This window comes from Halichoerus grypus, chromosome 4 (assembly GCF_964656455.1).
Source record: "Halichoerus grypus chromosome 4, mHalGry1.hap1.1, whole genome shotgun sequence".
NCBI classification, from domain to species: domain Eukaryota; kingdom Metazoa; phylum Chordata; class Mammalia; order Carnivora; family Phocidae; genus Halichoerus; species Halichoerus grypus.
This window is the reverse complement of record NC_135715.1, coordinates 75,218,337-75,238,565: the sequence shown is the minus strand read 5'-3', so window position 1 is coordinate 75,238,565 and position 20,229 is coordinate 75,218,337. Positions and strand designations below refer to the sequence as shown.

Below are 20,229 nucleotides of genomic sequence, written 5' to 3'. Positions count from 1 at the left end.
TTTCCTGTCACACGAGCAACCCGCTCTCTGCCACAGCATCTCCTCATTGCAACCATGACACCTTCTGGATCACTGGCTCCCTTTCTCAGCTACTTCAACCTCACTCTCAGAAACACGAAGAGTTCCTTTGCTTTCCCATGCCACTCTGGTTCTGCCCCTGCCCCACGTCATAACATCTACTCCCCTGTCCCTGCCATGATGGCACAGGGGACATACATAAGTGCTCCAGACAGATAGTAGCAGGGTCCTTCCTAGTCTCAGCTCCTAAGCTCATGGCAACATGGGGAAGCGTGTCTCATGCCCACTCCTTTGGAGCTAACCTGGATGGACCATGCAGAGCCCCTTCTTATTAAAGACCCTAGCACCCTTTCTTCCTCTCCAACTTCTTTTCTCCCATCCCCAAAGCTTTGGGGTCTTAAGTAGCCTGGGCCAGCAAAACACATGCATGTTCTTTTAAATTGATCCCTGAGGTTGGAACCTTGGCTCTTAAAGTTTAAATGACCCTGCCTCGTGTAAGTAAAAAAAAACCTTATACCCAAAGATACTGCCATGGGCTTTAAAAGCTTATTTTGAACTTGAAAAAGAGTCTTATCTTGTTTTTGTTTTCTTTTTTCTGCATCTTTGCCTACCTCTTCTACTCTAACTTCCCAGCCCCATCCCATCCCTAACCCCCTACACACAACACACAAGCACACTTGCTCTCATAGTCTTTATTCCAGCAAGTCTGAGCAAATTCCCTGAATATGTTACTGTGCACCTGCTTTGTACACACCGAGGCTCTCACTTGGGGGACTACGCAGCCCATGTATCCCGTGCATTCCCCACGTCATGGCTGGGACCCCGGTTCCTCTGTGTCTCTATGAGGTGCAGCAGATTCCCATGATACATCACACACAATCAGGCATTTTCTGCACAGCCTCCATCATCGTGGTGCCCCAGTGCCCACTTCCAATAAACTGACTCTGACTTGGAGGGACTGAGCGTTGTGTTGACAGGGAAGAGTGTAGTTCTGTCTTCTGTGACCAGCAGAGCCACGGACCAGCAGAGCTGCAAGGGAGTAGCTCAGTCATCTTAGTCAGAGGCTGATAACTCACTTTCTGGGGCCATTATCTCCCCGTTTTGAGTTACATGATATGGGGGGGAGGTTACTTCTCTTGATCTTCTAAACAGTACTTAGGATGGTGTTAGCTTCTGTAACAGGTCCTCCAAAATAATGACTCAACCTAACAGAAGTCTATTTCTTGCTCACTTACCAGTTCTAGGTAGGTATCCAAGTCAATAGAGTGGGGGTTTCTTCCATGTGATCACCCAGGGTCTCAGGCTTCACGCCTCATATCTCCCCGGGGGTCCTGTCACCATCCACATCTAGTCGGTTGTTGGGAAAGGGATCCTGGAAGAAGCTTCGACTCAGAAGTGGTGCATATCACTTCCTCTCATATTCCAACGGTGACAGCTAGTCATATGGCCACATCTAGCTACAAGAAAGCGTGGGAAATATGGTCTAACCATGTGCCTGGCCACATCCCTATTACTATGGAAGGAGAGACTAGATTAGAGCAGACAGCTAGCAGAATTTGCTAGCAAATCAGCCCACTCTGCAGCTGTTCTGGGGAAAGGAAACACCCCACATCCCCCAGTGGGCTCACTTTCCTCCATGCTTCCTCCTGCCACAAGACCGTGCATTCGATCTCCAGACCCTCACGTTCCAGTCTCTGTCACCCGCTCCCGGCTCACTCCATTTCCTTTAGCCTTCTCCTTTGGAGAGAATATTTTTTGGTCAAAGCAAATACGTTTAGCAAATGTTTGAAATAGACTCAAGTGAATGAACACCTACCTGACTGCAGCCACTGCCGCCTCTGGACTATTTTAGAAAGGGCCTTCATGTTGCCTTAGCTGCATCCATTAGCATTTGCTGTGTGCCTACTGTATGCTGGGGGCTGTCATGAATAAGCTGTGACCCTGTCCTTGATGGCAACCAGGAGACTCCCCAGTGTGAGAAACCTCCAGCCGACTGGACTGACCGCACCTTTGTTTCCTCCCAGGTGCTAGGCCAGTGGGATCAGGCCTCAGCAGTGTTAAGTGTTTGTTTTTTCTCCTTTGGGAAAAAAAAATCTATGTTTTCCTCCATGATGGGTTAATCCCCAAATAGCCAGGCTTACTTTGGTCCCAGCGCCTAACCACCTACTGGGTTTTCTGCATGTGCTTTAGGTTCAGTCCCTGATCCGGCTTCATGCAGCTTACATTTATGTTTCATTTCCATCCACCACAACAAGGTTACTTCTTTCAAAAGAGAAATCTAGGCAGATGTATTCATTCCGGGATGTTTCCTGGACACACACCAGTGAGCTCATTAGCCCAAGCTAACCATGAGGCTTTTCTCCCCCTCTTTTCTTCTCCTTTTTTTTTTTTCAGTTTGTAACACAGAGCAAGATCATGTGGTCCCCTAGCAGCTGATTCCTGTATGTGCAGGGAGCAGGGACTGAAATTACCCTCAAGAAGGAGGGCTGTGCTTCCTAAACATGCATACTTCTTCAGAGTGTCTGTTTTTGTTTAGCGAAGACTGAAGCTCAAATGGGAAATTTCTAGGTCAGCTATACTTTGCTCTAATGGGGGAGAGTCTAGCCAAAAAGCACAGCAAAACTATGGCCTGAGCTTTTTGCAGTGTCTTGTCTGATTACCCAATTATTATATTACAGCTCAGATTAGGAAGGGATTAGCCCCCGAGGTTGGACAGATGGAGAGCACTATTAAAATACCCCATGTGGGGTTTCAGAGTAAGTAGCAAAGTGACCACCTGTCCCTGTTTCTTGGGTCAGTCTGTCCTCATTTAGAGCCCCAAGATCGCCGTCTTTGATGCCAATGTGTGGAGAAACTGAATAGCACAGGAAGCAAGCTGGGGCCCCACCCCCGCTCGCCCAGAACTTCTGCCCTCCTGTTTCTCTCTCCCTGTCTTGTGCCCTGCCCTAGAATGACCTGGCAAGAAACAGTCAGCTGAATGGCAAGTGATTTTGGAGTTGTTATTTCTCAGGGCCCTTGGGAGCAGGTCTGGGACATTTTACTAGTTCATAACAGATAGGACAATTCCCATGCCAGACCTCCTTTTCCTTTGTTAACTTCTGAATGGGCAGCCCCTCCTTTCTTGAACTTCTGTAATTCAGGAGTTACATGGGGCTGCTTCTTGAGCTCAGAAGCTGGAGAGAAGTAAGATCTGTCCTGTGTCTTTGTGCCTTTTCGCCCCTGTATTTGGGGAGCTTGGGACGATCTCTGTACCACCTTCCTGCGCAAGGAAGCTGAGTGGCTTGGGCCTCGTGTTCCAGCCTTGAATTCACAAGCAGAAAGGTGCTCTAAGCAGTTCGTTCAATAATTAATAAGCCACTTAGCTTTTCTGCTTTAAGTCTTTCATCTTACAGGAATGGTGATGCTGACCTCATAAGGATGTGTACAGGAACATTAATGGTTGATGAGAAAACATTATGCCAAGTAAAATATGTTGGTAATCTCAAAATTCTAATGATCTAGCCAGATGAGTACATCTTTCTTCTATATCTAGCTCAAGTCAATTCAAGAAAAGCGTATTGAACACATTGAGTGCCTCCTCCATCAAAAACTTGGCCCCAACATGACAGGACATACAATCTTAAGGTTGACGGGGTCATCAATCCCCAAACTCTACAAACAGCCACCCATTCATGACTGGAAATCTCCAGGGAAGGGGGCTTCACCACATCCAGAAGCAGCTTACTCCATGTTTGGACAATTCTACTTGAGAATTTTTTAAAAATAGAGTTGAATTATTTTGTATCTTCACAGCTTACACCCCTTAGTCCTATTACTACGCTAGTACTGACCAGTTTTTATGGGCCAGGTATTATTCCAAGGGATTCTCATGCCTTATTTAATCCTCACAGTAATTGTGAGGTTTACCCTCCCTATTTTACAGAAAAGGAAACTGGGGCAAAGAAGATAAATGATTTGCTCAAGATGTAATATCTAGCAAACAGTCTGGCTCCACAGTCTACCTTCTTAATCACTGTTTTGATGATCTGTTGCTGAGTAACATACCACTCTAAAACTTAGTGGCTTCAAACAATGACCGTCTTATTTGCTCACAATTTTGTGGATCAGATATTTTGTCAGGGTTCAGTGAGGTGAATCTTCAGCTCCACCTGGCATCCACCGAGGTCTGTCATGGATTGCAATGTGAAGGCGGCTAGAACTGGACCCCAAAATTGAGCATTTCAATCAGCAAAGGTGAAAGCTGCCTAACTGGTAAGGGCCAGCTTCAGAAGTTATATATCACCATATCCACCAAATTCTATTGGTCAAAATAAGTCCCAGGGTGGCCTAGATTCAAGGGAAGGATAACTAAACTCAGTGTCTTTATTGGAGAGTGGCAAGACCATAGCATAAAAGAACATGTGAGATGAGAAAGCTTATTATGGCCATCAGAGAGAATACCATCTACCAAAACTGCTGCAACTTCTTTTTTTTCTAGAAAATAAGTTCATACATACTTCCAAATGACACCTCTTCCAGAAACTACCTTTCAAGTATCTCTGAGACTTTGGTTTTTTAGGGTAGCCTTCTTTGTTCTTGAACTGTTCCTTATCATTCTATCATTTTCCCGTGACGGACCCGAGAATTTAGTGTCCTATTCCAGGGTGTGCCTAGGCACACAGAACAGACTGACCATCACCTCCGGTCTTCTAGATATGGATATTGAATCAAAGGGGAATTTGACTGCCACACGGCATCACATAGAAATTCTGTCACCTGAAAGGTGTTACCTCTCACTCCATCCCTGTGCAATTATTTTGAGGGACCCACGTTAAATTTCATTTTATGGAATTTGGCCTGATGCTCTGATTCATCTGGCCTTTCTAGATCCTAATTTTGTGTTCCACTAATTTCCTGCTCCTCTGCGGTTTTCAGCCAAACCTACGTTTGGCTCATGACTTACCTCTTCCTTCCACATCTTTTTCCAAGTCCCTGACAAGACTACGGGCCCACCATTCAGAGACAAGCAGAAAGCTCTGAGGAACGTCACTTTAAAAAAACCTCTCTCCACGCTAACATCTGGCCATTGATCTGCACGTTTGCAAACCGGTAGGGCAGATTTGTTCAGGCATTTGTGGATTCACTAACTTGTCTTGCTTTGCATCCAACCCACCTTTTCACACCTTGTCTCAGGAGGGTCAGAAGAACCACTGCTAGCACGTTCACCAGGTTCCGGAGATGTCCCTCTCTTCGCATTTCTCTGGTGTGTGCCACAACCAGAGTACTGGCAGCAAAAGAAACTAGGTCAGTCCGAAGGCTCTCACTGAGCCCCGGCTGACTCCTGGTGATCACAGCCTCCCCTCCCCGAATCATTCTGCTAGGGCGCCGCGCTGGACTCTGCCCCACCGCCCCCACCTCCGGCCTGTTCCTGAACACCAGCACACTGTTCACCCATTGGCAGCCTCCTGGCACTTGTCTGTTTTCCAGACCTCCCCAGAGATTGTCTCAGTGGCGGAGTCACGGAATTGAATCGCAACAGCTCTTAGAACCTGATCCCCTTACGAATCTGGGTCAGGAGACACAACGTGAGAGTGGCAGGTGCTGCCCCCTGTGTTCGGGCAATGTGGGCTCCTGCTGTCCTGCAATACTGATGGCACGGCAGGGTAAGAAAGGCAGAGTCTACCTTCAGACGGCTTACAGTATAGTTCAAGGGGGACGTGTGTATGCTAATGACAATAATAGAACCCCTGCCTTTAGGGGATGAAAGTGAGGCATTACAAGCTTTATAAGACAAATTATTTCTACTTGGGCAGAATAAAAAAAAAAGGTTCTTGGAGGCGGTGGCTGGTAGAGCGGATTCTAAATAGCAGGTGAGTGCTAGCGAGGACACAAAGAAATGGCTGTCACACTCCCTGTTTGCGGACATTCTTGAAAACAACCAGGTGGTGGTGTAACGGATTCCTTTAAGATGCTTATACCATCTGACCTAGTGCTTTCCATGTCCAAGGAATTAACCTAAATACAAAGTTATTCAAAATGTTACTTAAATGATAGTGCCATTTAATGGAACACTAGACAACCATCAAAAGACTGTGAGCGTCAACCTGATATCAGCTCTGGGACCGAGAGGTCCTCCCCTTGTCTTGCAGATATCTGATGAACATGGCCTGGTTCTCCGCTCCACAATTTACGACAAGGCAATTCTTTCCCACTAATTGTGTAGATTACCAAGAGCTTCCTTCCAAGTGCTTTTTTCCTGCCAATGCTCTGTCCGGGGCTGCCTAATTCAGCTTCCACTCTCCCCACAAGCATTTTGTGATTTGGATGATTTACTGTCGTGAGGAGCCATCAAGGGGGCTCAGATTGCGCAAGCCGGCTCCCCCTCACTCTCACACACTTGCTCCCTGGAGTAACTGACAAAGTATGCCCCCCACTCCTCCCCAGAGCTTTCTTCTCAATAAAGGCGAATTTTTCCCTAAAAGGAATTCTTGTGTCAGTTGCTAATAATATACATTTCCCCCTCACATTACTGTAGGAAGAATTTTTTATGACATGAGAAAATGCTTATGATAACACAAGCTAAGCAGGAAAAAAGCAAGATACAATCTTAAAATTCTACCCAGTATCATCTCAACTATGTAAAACAATATGCATCAAGGAGCAAGTTTAATCAAACAGAAACAGTGGCCATCTCTGGTCATGGGGGTCTGAGATTTTCGTTCTTCTTTATATACATTGCTACATTTTCCAAGTCTTTAAAGATAATGAAAGTATTTGGAGTCCAAGTTCTTGGGAGAGTAATATAATTTGGAAAGTCAAGAAGTGAAGAAAAGCCAGCGTGGCACAGGAAAGGCGGGCTACCACCCCTGCCCTATGCGGCGGGTGCGCTCCTAAATGGTGCCCGGCCCCCCTTGCTTTGCGTGGATGAGCTCCAGCCTGCAAGTGGAAGCTTGACTAGTGATCTGACTTCTCGTCCTGTTGGCAGACTGCCTCCGTGACACCTGGCGCCTGCGCAGGATTTCCGGCAGGACAGGGCTTCCGCCGGTTGGACACCTGTGCCTGCGACGCGCAGGATGCACCTGCTGGTCTCCTCCCGGCGCTCAGGCGGCAGCTTACCTCCCCTCGGGCTTGACCGCCAGGGGCGCTGTGTAATGTACGCCCTTAGCTTCTTTTGTAAGCCTAGCAAGACTAAGGGAGTTAACCTGGGCAAACTCCCTTTGTTTTTTTTTTGTGTTTTTTTTTTACCTCTGCTCAACATTTAGCTTCCGACTAACCTACCACCATCCCCCCAGATGTAAACAAGGAGGCTCTGTGCAGCTCACGGGCCGGTTTCCTGGGGAAACGTGAGGATCCGTGAGCACAGGGAAGGGCCACGGGTATTTCCGTCTGAAGCCATTTCTCGGAATTTTCACGGAAATACCTCGCAGCCACACACAACCTAACTGTCGTGGATGTGTGGGGAGCACAACAGCTATTCACAGCTCGTCCGAGGATAGACACAGAGCTTATCGGTGGGCGGCGCCCCGATTCCTTTCTCTCTTCTCTTCCTCCCTCCAGCAACACAAAGCACTGGAAGAAAACGTTTTCCCCGTTAATGATGTGCACGAAATTGCTTGTAGGTGGTGCGAGCAGACACTGTTCTTTCATGTCTTTAAATCTTTACAAGAGGTTGGTTCTCTGCATAAGCTGAGAAGAGTTTCTTCTTGCACCTGTGAGCATGACGGTGCTCTGTCACTCCCACTGAGGGGGATTGCCCTCATTCATGTGTGAAACGTTGTGTTTCCAGAGTACGGCTCCTCTCACTTCATACATTAGATCTCCTGAGCTTGCTTCTGTTTCTCCCCACTCCCCCCTCGCAGACAGGAGCAACGCCTGCCTGAGAAGCCAGGCAAGACTTCTCTGTTCTTGTACAGATGGAGGGAGGTACTGGAAAAGAAAGGGACCACGGCTCCACGTGCAGCCCCCAGGAAGGAAGAGCCAGCGCAACTGAGAGTCAGGAAGGGAACCGTCACGAAAGAAGGAAGGAGAGGGGAGCAAGAGGGAGAACCCTCTGGTAGATTCCAAACCAAGGCAGGACCCGGGCTCTGCCTCCTTTCTGGTTCTTCTCACTTGGCACACTCCAGCAGGGAACCAGGTCCCAGCAGCCAGGTGGTTTGGGGAAGCCTCAACTTTTTATACCCTGTTCTTGGGGCACAAATACGGCATCAAGACAATTCTCCTAGTCTTCCTTTCCAACCAGAGTATGATCTAAGCCCTTCCTCTGTAGAAAGTCTGGAAGGTTCTAAATAAGGGGGTGATAAGAACTGACATTTTCAGAATACCTCCTGGCCAACATGTGGAGGTTAGATTTGGAGGACAAGGAGGACATGGGGAGGCCAGTTAGGGGCTGTTCAGCAATCCAAGGAGGGCTGCTGGTGGTTTGGACTAAGGTGGGGGCAACTGAGAGGAGTGGGAGGAGGCATCGTGTGCTAACAGACTGAGTTCTCAGCCCTCCTAAGTTAAACAGTAACCATTGCAAAACTGGATGTGACATCTATGATGACCACTGCTACATTTAATCACTACTATTGAGTCAGTAATTTACTGAGCTCAGTAAAGGAAAGTAAGACAAAAGGCCTATCCTCAAAGCTGCTTGTAAAAGCTAAAACGGAAGATTCTGCATCTGACCAGATGTGACAAGTGCCTTGAGAAGTACAACACAGAGGAATTAAAACTTTCCAACAGGGAAAACGATCACTGCCTGGGGCAATCTAGGAGTGCTTCCATGGAGCAGGCCCAGATGTGTTGAACTGTGAAGGATGAGAGTCTTGGTGAGCATACAAGGGGAGGAAGTCTTTCTAGGAAAAGTGCTGGCAAATGGGATAGGAATACCACGGGGACAGGAAAGCATCAAGTGTATTCAAAAGTCACGAGTGGTGGTTTGGGCTGGAGGGTAAGATCCACACAAAGGAGTCCTTGCTGGAAGAGAAAATCTGAAGGTAGATTAAGATCAGTTTCAGGAAGCTATAAGTGCCAAGTGCAAGAATTTACTCTGTGGGCTGAGGGTTTTTGAGCAGGAGGGTGTTGGAGCTGAAGACAGTTTACTGCTGTCTATTGCAGGTGGCTGAAGGAGGCAAAGCCGGGACTTGGAGGTCGGTCACAGGTCTGTCTCTAGATGGGAAAAGAAACTAGATTCGAGAAACCCTCTGGGTGTGGAGCCATGATTGTCATTTTCTGGTTGAATGCGAAAAAGAGAGGAAAGAGGAAAGGGAACTAAAGCGTGCTGAGGTTTCATGACTAGGAGAGTGGGGAGCTGCTCTTGGTTTCTAACTGAATTTCAGGTGCACCTGGCACCCAAGGGTGGAGGTACCTCTCAGGTACATGCAGGTGCACAGCTAACACCCAGGGACACCAGGGCTGGGATCCCAGCCTGAGTCTTCTTCTTGGAGATAAGACTCAAAGCACGGGGGTGCATGAAATGGCCAAGAAAGGATAATGTAGAAGCAGAAAGGAGGGACAGAGAAAGGCTGTGGGTAAGGAGCTATAAGGAGACAGGTTATCAAGATAGTTGCTTGACACTTTGCTCGACTGATCTTTAACTTGCTTGGCACTGGATGCCACTCCTGGCACATAGCTCGCTTGATAACATTCCAAACGACTCTCTGGCTTGCTTGTCTGGGGATTCTGTCTCTGCTGCATTGGACACTATGATGCCCAAGGAATAGAATTTACTGTTGCTGAGAAAGATCTTTGACAAAATTTCTGTCGCAGAATTTGGTCCATGAGCTTGCTAAGCCTCAAGGTTTGTTGTTGTTGTTGTTTAATCAGATGATAGCTCTGAATTTTTAGGCTTCCAGAACTCTATAAATGGTATTTATGTTTTCCAGGCTATCTTGAAGTCATTCAATGATAATCAACCCGTAGGCTGGTGTACCTTTTGGTATTTTTTGGTTTGTGATAGTGCATTTCCTTTCGTGAATACTACTTCTAGGGATTGTATCATGCCGTATTTATGTATATCAAGATAAAAAAAATCGTGCCCACCTGGTAAATAATCCAATCGTGTATGCATTATGTACAAAATGCACTTACTATGGACCTCAGCCATCACTTCCTGAGTTCAGATCTTTATTCAATTATGATGGGATTAAGTCCCAATAAACCCATCATAAATTGAAAATATCATAAATTGAAAATGCATTTAATACACCTAAACTATCGAACATCGTAGCTTTGCCTAGTCTACCATAAAGGTGCTCAGAACCTTTACACTAGCCTCCAGTTGGGCAAAATCATCTAACACAAAGCCTATTTTATAACAAAGTATGAATATCTCCTGTAATGTATTGAGTTCTGTGCTGAAAGTGACAAATAGCATGGTCGTCTGGGTTCAGAATGGTTGTCTGCGTATTGGTTGTTTACTCTAGTGACAGCATGCCTGGACAAGGGATTGCAGCTGCTGCCAGCATCGGGAGAAGGATCTCACTGCAGATCACCAGCGCAGGGAAAGACTGAAATTCAAAATCCAAAGTCCGGTTTCTACTAAACGCATACTGCTTTCACTGCATCGTAAAGTCAAAAATCGTAAGTTGAACCACTGTAAGGAGGGACCTATCTGTAGAGGGTATGTGAGAACGTGAGAGAAGGGACCACATCCTAGATGGTGAGTTTGTGAATGGTTCAGACTGCAAGGCAGGGCCAGCTTCTGGGCATGGCCCACAGCACAGGGCCCGTGCTGGGCTCATGTCCTCCTGCTGCGTCTTGAAATGGCAAACACTTTTTGAACAGGGAGCCCTGCATTTTTATTTTGCACTGGGCCCCACAGATTATGCAGCCAGTCCTGCTGCAGAACTAAACACATGTCTCAGTAATAATGGAGAAGGTCAGTGGGGCCTCTGCTGGAAACAATGTTTGAAATGGCTCTTCAGGTCAAAGCAACGCAGGGCCGCAAGGATGTGGCCCCATGGGCTTCCCGCAGTCCTCATTGAGGTCAGCTTTGGGAGGGCCAGGGGCTCGCCAGACCACGCTGGGAGCTCTACCTTTGAGGCCGGCGCCTGGCAACAGCTGCTCGCCCTGAGTGACTGAAGAATTTAGCCGCAAAAATCTAATTTGGGACTCCCTAATTAAGCTAATGAAGTCAGATCATTTTAATCTGTTCTTGGTCTAGCCCTATGTCTAATCCCAGAATAAATAGGTAATTGTGACTTTGTGGGGGCATATGTGCCCTATTTTGTGATAGATGAGCCAGGCAACATCTTTCTATGATTTTTGTCAAAGCTTTAGGAAAGGAACTGATGTTCCTTAGCCAAACTGAATGTTTCAGATGAGACAAATCTGCAATGCCTTTAAAATAAATCAGTCGTGCTCCCATTTCACAATCTTTTACTCACTGCTATAAATAGGTTGTGTCCAAATTGCCCCTTAGTCCTGAGAGATCCTAAATGAGGCTCAAATTTGTCTTGTTTTATGAATAATAAACGTTACCATTTATTACAGACAGGCTGAGGTTGGTGAACTGGAGACCAAGCCATTTCTCTCCTTTGGCCTCGTATTCTATAAACCAGGAAAATTCACTCCTTCACCATGAAACTATATCAAATTATTTCCCAGAGACACATACAGCTTTATAACGGTGGGAAAGTCTCTAAAACCCAGAGACTGAAGGGACCATTCCGTTTAATCCATCAATCTTCTGCCAATCAAGGTTGTTCTTTATGAAATATTTCCACCACCTTTTCAAATAATTGAGATAAAGTCATTCTTCCCCTTTGGAGTTTATTTATTAACTGAATGTTTTAAATATTAATCCAAATACAGGCTGTTTTCACATATCATCTATTCCTGTCTTCAGAGGGCTTTGTGTTTCACCCACGTAATTTGATTTTTTTTTTTTTTTAAGATTTTATTTATTTAGGGGCGCCTGGGTGGCTCAGTTGGTTAAGCTCCTGCCTTCGGCTCAGGTCATGATCTCAGGGTCCTGGGATCGAGCCCCATGTCGGGCTCCCTGCTCAGTGGGGAGTCTGCTTCTCCCTTTCCCTCTGCCCCTTCCCCTCCCCCTGCTGGTTCCAAAACAGATTTTTATTTATTTGAGAGTGAGAAAGAAAGAACACTTTTTTTTTTTTTTTTGGATGGGCAGCAAAGCAAAGTTTATATAAACGAGCCATAGTAAAAAGCTCCCAAGGAGGGAGAGACTGGAGAGAGTTGCCTTCACGTAATTTGAGTTCTAAACGTATTAGAAAACACAGGCCCCATTTACAAATAGCCTGGTTGGTTACTACTACCATGAATAATGATAAGGGGTAATGTTGGGTGGTTGTTTAGTACATCAGGCCCTATGCCGGGCTCTTTGTTTATATTATCACTTAATTCTTGCAATCACAAGGGGTAGGGACTCCCGCTGTTGGACATGAGGAAATCAAGGCTCTGCCTGTCTCTGCTCTTGCCCAGGGTGTCCTGCCAGCCAGTGGGGGAGGATCTGAGCCAGGGGGCTCCAGAGCTCCAGGCACCTCTCAGTCTTTCAGGTAGGCAAGATCGCTGTCCTATGGGCTCTGACTTACCTCTCGCTCAGCTATGTCCTACATGCAAGGTTTCCATTTGAGAGCACTGTTGAGACAGCATGATGGTCAGCACACCGCATCCGCACTACCAGAGGGGGATTCCTCCCAAATCATCGTTGAGCCCCTATCTGCCATGTGTGAGGCTGGAGGCTCCATTCAGGGGATATAGAGGTCATGGGAACGCAGACCCACCTAAGAGAACATATGGAAATCTTCCAAATTTCCCTTGCAGGGACAGTAACCAACCATCCTGATTTGCCTGAGATGGAAAGATGTGTGATTTTCAATTTTAAAATCAGGAAAATCCTTGCCAGACTAGGATGAGTGGGTCACTCCACTAACGGAAAAGTAAGCAGTATCATGTATATTTTGAGAAGAAAATACATGCACCCCTGTTTGTGGACCCTATGTGAACAAACTGTGGCTTTTGTCACCTTTCTGTGTGTACCCCAGGGCCACAGAGGCTGAATGATCCACCTTGATAAGCAGTATGCTCAAGACCCACATCTTGAACATTGTGAGTCCCTAAGGACTCCAAAGTGAATATGGTCAGACTCAGGGAAAGAGAAGCTCAGAGGGAGACCTTCCAGAAGCCCCGTGGATAGGAGGAAGAAGAAAACATGGAGCAGAGGTGCTTGCATGAACGGGAGTGCTCTGAGAAGAGCAGGATTGCCCCAGGAACACCATTTGCTTCTTCACTCTCTCTAGGCGCCCCTCTACCAGCCCATAATTCTCCCCAATGACACTTGAGCCCTTCATCAGCAGGCAGGAGGGACCAGTGCTCTGCTTGGCCACTCCAGTGACCCCACCCCCAACCCCCATTCTCCTGTTGGTGACCACAGCGGCATTGTTCTTAGAGTCTTGGCCTATCTCTCCACACTCCACTATCTCACGTTGGGGCAGCTGGACCAAGTTCAACAGGGCGACATGCTGGAGGGAATACATTTTCTCCCAATTTGCAGCCCAGCCGTGAACACAGATAACTAGGGAATAAAAATTAAATGGGATGATTATTTTACTAGGAAATTCATCCTTCCCCAAGATTAATGTAGCTGCCGTCTCTCTCCAGAGAAGCCTTTGAGCATTTAGGAGGAAACCAATATGGTAGAGGGTTTTCATGAAGACCCGTGAAGGAATCTTAAGGAACTAGAAAGAACAGAGAAAAACAAACAGCTTTTTTTTTTCTTTTCTTTTTGATATTTGTTGCTGAATAGCTCCTTGTTTACAATCCTTTGGGCCTGCATTCAGTTCTTATGACAATGCCTATGGTGGAGCCAAAATGTGAACTCAGACTTATTGTCAACCACAGATGTGCTGCCAGAGTCTGGGTGGGGCCACACAATAAAGGAATATGGCATCAGCTGAGCACGCAACCATCACACTAGTCCAGATGGGGAGCTTTTCACTCAAGGTTGGAAAATCCTCAGTAGAGAAGATTCTAGGGAGAGAAGAGGAGAAGGCAGTTGAATTTGGGTTGCTGAACTTCGTCCGATTTCAGAGAGAGACAATACTTCACGGCTGTCGAGTCATTTGCTGAGCCAAGGACATGTACTTGTGGTCAGGCAGTGGACACATAACCGGGTCCTCTGGGAGACACCAGATGCCCAAATCATATTAATGCGTAAACCGATTTAAGATTCATATTAGCTTGGTTTAAGTGTGTCACTAGACTAATGTTTCTTACTTCTACTTTAATTCTGAGGTTGAAATGGGAGCAGTTGAAAACAAGCATGAAATTAATTTCCCTATAATCTCTCAGTAGGAATATGACATCAGTATCATCTCTTGCATTGAAGGAGTATTTGGTTCAATAAAAATTTAGTGTCAGGCGCTACATTAATCCTGTGGAAGGGTGAATCTCCTAGTAAAATAATCATCCCATTTAATTTTTATTCCCTAGTCATATGTGTTCATGGCTGGGCTGCAAATTTCATGAGAATAGGGGCCAAGTCTGTATCTCTTATGCTTCCCACAGTGCTCAGAGGGCATATAGTAGCCACTCAATAAATATTTATCAAATGAATGAACATTGTTCAAATGAGGCAGGATCTCCATCTTTAAATTGTGGTAAAGGAAACAAATATAATTTTAAAAATGTACACAAGCCTGACTGAATTAATTGACAAAGAGAAGTACCTCACATTTATGCATTTATTTAGTCAACAGGTACTTACTGAAAGCTATAAAGAACAAGGCACTGTGGTAGGTCCTGGGAATGGAATAGCAAACAAAGAGACAAAAGGCCTGCATACCTGTGTGGAGCTTCCATTCTGGTTGAGGAAACTGACAAAAAGCAAATAAATAAAGAAGACATAGAACCTGTCAGGATCTGAAATGTACCACGTGAAAAAATCAAGAAACCAAGGAAGAGAAGGGGGATGCTGGGCAACGGGGTGGGGGGGGGTGTGCCATTTTAAAAGAAAGAGCCAAGAAAGGAGCAATTTGGCCCTGGGTTGGGGGAGGACCAGGGAAGGTGGGCGTGCTTGAGGTGGCCATGAAGGCTCAGAGGGTTTGGAGTGGGTGAGATGGAAAGCCCCTTCCAATTGTTGGACCCTCTCTCCTGTAGAAAGAGGGGTTCTGGAGGTAGCTCTAGAAGACAAAGCAGGGCCAGGCTGGAGGGGAAAAGGAAACTCTTGATGGGTCTTTCCTGTGACTGACAATCTGAATCTGTCTTCTTCCAGGACCCTGGCCCAGCAGTGCCCAGCCTGCCGTCCGTCAGGCCCACACAGCCCCTGTCATGCGGGTCTGGTATGGCTCCGCCTCAGGGCGGGCATCTGGGGAAGGACATAGGAAGGAGAATGGCCATGACGAATCTCCCTGAAATGTGTCTATGTGTATCAGAGCGTCAGCAGGAGATTCTTCCCCAGCTCTGGCTCCAGCAGTGGAAGCCAGCGCCCTTCCCACCACCCACGGGTGTCAAACACCTCCAACCTTGGAACCCAAATCTTTGTGCCACATTCTGCTGAAATAAAATGCCAACCTGGTGCTCTTCCATTTGTTCCACACTTCCCTTCTGACCAATTGCCATTTCCCTAGATTCATCCTTCCTCTCAAATTCTCTTCCTCTTCTCTTCCCACCCTTGGTCCTCCCCTCCCTCCTCCTTTGTCTCCTCCTCTGTATCTCCTTCCTCTGAAAATTCTTTCAGATTCTAATTAATAAAAGACTGGGGCACCTGGCCACTCAGTCAGTGGAACACGTGACTCTTGATCTCAGGGTTGTGAGTTCAAGCCCCACACTGGGTGTAGAGATTACTTAAAAATAAAATCTTAAAACAAAACAAAACAAAATACCGTTAAGGCAACGTATACCAAAGCAAAAAAAGAAAAAGAAAAGAGCCAAAATTTTTAAGTTAAAACCATAAAAGTGGGGTGCCTGGCTGGGTCAAACAGTAGAGCATGTGACTCTCGATCTCAGGGTCATGAGTTTGAGCCCCACATTGGGTGCAAAGATTACATACAGAATAAATACATACAGAAATAAATAATTTTTAAAATAAATTTTAAAAAAACCATAAAAGTACTAGGAAAAAACCATAAGTGATTTTAATTAAAAATGTACCAATACCTATTCATGATAAAAACTCTCAAAGAACTAGGAATAAAGGAGAACTTCCTGAACTTGATAAAGAACATCCACAAAATGCCTACAGCTAACACCACACCTAATGGTGAGAAACTAGAAGCTTTCTTGCTAAGATTAGGAACAAGGCAAGTATGTCCCTTCTCACTACTTCTTTCCAACATTGTACTGGAAGTCCTACTTAATACTGTAAGATAAGAAAGAGAAATAAAAAGTATGCCAACCAGGAAGAAAGAAATAAAACTATCTCATTCACAGATGACATGATCATCTGTGTAAAAAACTGAAGGAATCAAACAAAACCTCTTGGAACTAATAAGCAGTTAGAGCAAGGCTGCAGCAAACAAGGTTAATATATAAAAGTCAACACTGTTCTATATATCAGCAATAGACAAGTGGGATTTGAAATAAGGGGTGCCTGGCTGGCTCAGTCAGTACAGCATTATGACCGCTGATCTCGGGGTCATGAGTTCAAGCCTCATGTTGGGCCTAGAGCTTACTTAAAAAAATGAAATGAAAAGACAATGCCACTTACATTAGCAACCCCCAAATGAGGTCTAAATCTACACCTAAAAATGAGGTATATATCTAATAAAATATGTACAAGATCTTTATGAGGAAAAATACAAAACTCTGATGAAAGAATCAAAGATCTAAACTAATGGAGAGATATTCCATGTGCATGGATAGGAAGATACGATACTGTCAAGATGTCATTTCTTCTCAACTTGATCTATAGATTCAGTGCAATCCCAATCAGAATCCTAGTAAGTCTTTTTTTTTTTTTTTTTTAAAGATTTTATTTATTTATTTGAGAGAGAGAGAATGAGAGAGAGCACATGAGAGGGGGGAGGGTCAGAGGGAGAAGCAGACTCCCTGCCGAGCAGGGAGCCCGATGCGGGACTCGATCCAGACACTCCAGGATCATGACCTGAGCTGAAGGCAGTTGCTTAACCAACTGAGCCACCCAGGCGCCCTCCTAGTAAGTCTTTTTGAGGATGTCAGCAAGCTGATTCAAGGGTTTATATCGAGAGGCAAAAGACCCAGAAGAGCCAATACAATATAAAGGAGAAGAACAAAGTCAGAGGGCTGACCATCCCTGACTTTGGGACTTACTATAAAGCTACAGTAATCAGAAGATCATTGTGGTATTGGCAGAAAGAAAGAGAGAAAAAGAGAAAGAAAGAGAGAGAGAGAAAGAAAGAAAGAAAAAGAAAGAAAGAAAGAAAGAAAGAAAGAAAGAAAGAAAGAGAAAGAAGAAAGAAAGAAAGAAAGAAAGAAAGAAAGAAAGAAAGAAAGAAAAAGAAAAATAGAAAGAAGGGAGGGAAGGAAAAAGAGAAAAAAGACAAATAGATCGATAGAATAGAGCCTAGAAATGGACCCACATAAATATAGTCAACTGATTTTTAAAAATGTAAAATGCAAAACTATAAAACTCTTAGAGACAACACAGGAGAAAGTTTAACTAATTTGGGGTATGGCAATGATTTTTTACATCTTACACCAAAAACACAATCCATGAAAGAAATAATTGATAAACTGGGCTTCACTAAAAAGCCTCTGCTCTGCAAAAGGCAATGTCAGGCAAATGAGGAGACAAGCCACAAACTAGGAGAAAATATTTGCAAAAGACACATCTGATAAAAGACACATCTGATAAAAGACACATCTGATAAAAGACACATCTGATAAAAAAAAAATACAAAGAATTCGTAAAACTCAACATGTAAGGAAATGAACAACTCATTTTAAAAAATGGGCAAAAGTGAACAGACACCTGACCAAAGAAGACATACAAATGGCAGATAAACATATGAAAAGATGCTTCACATGGTATGTCGTGAGGGAATTGCAAATTAAAACAACAGTGAGATCCCCCTACACACCTATTAGAATGGCCAAAATCCAACATGGACAACACTAAACGCTGGCAAGAATATGGAGCAACAGGAGCCCTCATTCATTGCTGATGGGAGTGCAGAATGGTACTACCACTTTGGAGGACAGTTTGGAAGTTTCTTATAAGACCAAACATACTCTAACCATATGATCCAGCAATCGCTCTCCATGGTATTTACACAAATGAACTGAAAAATTATATCCACACAAAAACCTGCCCACGTATGTTTATAGCAGCTTTATTCATAACTGCCAAAACTTGGAAACAACCAAGATGTCCTTTAATGGGTGAATAAATAAACTGTGCTACATCCAGACAATGGGATATTATTTAGCAACAAAAAGAAATGAGTTATTAAGCCATGAAAAGACATGGAGGAAATATAAATGCATATTACTAAGTGAAAGAAGCCAATCTGAAAAGGCTACATACTGTATGATTTCAACTATATGAGATTCTGGAAAAGGCAAAACTATGGAAACAGTAAACAGTTCAGTGGTTGTCAGGGATCAGTAGGGAGGAACGGATGTATAGGGAGAGCACAAAGGATTTTTAGGGCAGTGAAACTACTCTGTATGATACTATAATGGAGGATACATGTCATTATGCATTTGTCAAAACCGACAGAATGCATAACACCAACAGTGAACCCTAATGTAAACTGTAGTCTTTGGATAGTAACTATGGGTCATTGCAAGTTCATTGATTATAACAAAGGCACCATTCTGGTGCAAGATTTTGACAGTGGGGAGGCTATGGGCATGTGGGGACAGGAGGTATGTGGGAAATCTCCATATTTTTCACTTTTTTGCTGTGAACCCAAAACTACTCTAAAAAAAATAAAGTCTATTCAAAATATATAGTGAGGAAATGAAGCTATTAAGATTTGATTATATGAAAATTACTTATTTCTGACAGTAAATATTACCATACATAAATGAGATGAAAATTGAATCTTAAAATCATAACATCTTCAACATTTAAAAACTAAAACATTTGGAAACATAATATGCTAAAATTGTAGCATCATAACATTGATTTTCACTGTTCCAAATGTAATCTCCTCTGTCATAAGTACCCCCACCTCCACAGCATTTGCTCTAACACAAAGGACCTTTCCCCAAGCCACTACCGTCAGCTGGTCCTTGCGTCTCCATAGAGAGGGCAGCTAAGGAAATTCAGCAGCACACACATTCTATGTGTTGTGCTCTCGGTCCTGAAGGAAGTATATCCCTTCTCACCCAGAGCCAGAGTGCCTGCTGGTTTTCCCATCTTTGCTGAAAAGGTCTTTTGCAAAGTACTTCCTTTGGCTATGGTGTCAGCAAGCTTCTGGGCATTTTTTTATTTTGGTTTACAGAGACAGGTGTAGCTTTCCATTGTGGGCAGCTAATAACTTCACTTGCTTCCCACCTGCCTTCGTCTCTGCGGATTTAACTTCTTACGGATGTCAGGGGAGTAGCCAGTCGGGAAGCCCGGGCTCCCCTGGGAAAGCACACCCTTGTCTGGGCTCCACCCTAACCAGAGCTCGGTTTACCTTCTTCCTCAGTGCTTTATACTTGGGCTCCTGATTCCCCAAGTCCTCCTACTAGGAGCATGAAATTCGATCAGTTACGTCTTTGTGTTTCTTCACTATCTTATCAGAGCTCCCTGCTACCCCTGCGGAGCTGGGCGCCGGAGGGGGGCGGGGGCGGGAGCGGGAGCTCCTGTCAGAGCCCATTCTCCTGCATGACAAACCGCCTTCCCCAGCAGCTCTGAAAGCTACAACTTCGGGGGCGGGGGGGGGGGGGTTCCAAGCCACAAATCAGAAAATTCATGGCCCAAGGTCTCGCAGCCGGTGATGGCAGGACTGCGATTCTCTCTGGCACCCCAGAACGTGAGGGCCACCAGCCCAGTTGCTCCAATGATCAGACTAGTCTTTGCATACATCCAAGTAGGTTGCGAGTGAATCATTTTCTCACATGAGATCTTTATTCTCCTTTTTTACGAGGGGCAGAATGTTTTCCTGAATAAATTTCTTTAATCTGGCCCCTGGCCATTTTCTGTTCTGAGTGTTTCGATGATCTATTGCTGCATAACAAATCACCCCAAAGCACAGGGGCTTAAAACAACCCTTGATGTCTCGTGATTGCGTGGTGTGCCTGGCGGTTCTTCTCGCTGCGGACGGTTCACACTTCGGTGTCCGGGTGGGGCGTGGGCTGGCCCGGGGGGCCCGGGGA

The 20,229-nt window shown here is 45.1% G+C and overlaps 1 long non-coding RNA gene across 1 annotated transcript; it reads left to right on the top strand.

The window, feature by feature from the left end:
• Positions 1–10,426: 10,426 nt before the first annotated feature.
• On the top strand, positions 10,427–15,561 carry LOC118551487 (uncharacterized). The gene is made up of 3 exons (XR_004925079.2): positions 10,427–10,560; positions 12,424–12,497; positions 15,215–15,561. It is a non-coding gene; the product is annotated as an uncharacterized LOC118551487 (long non-coding RNA).
• The last annotated feature ends 4,668 nt before the right edge of the window (positions 15,562–20,229 follow it).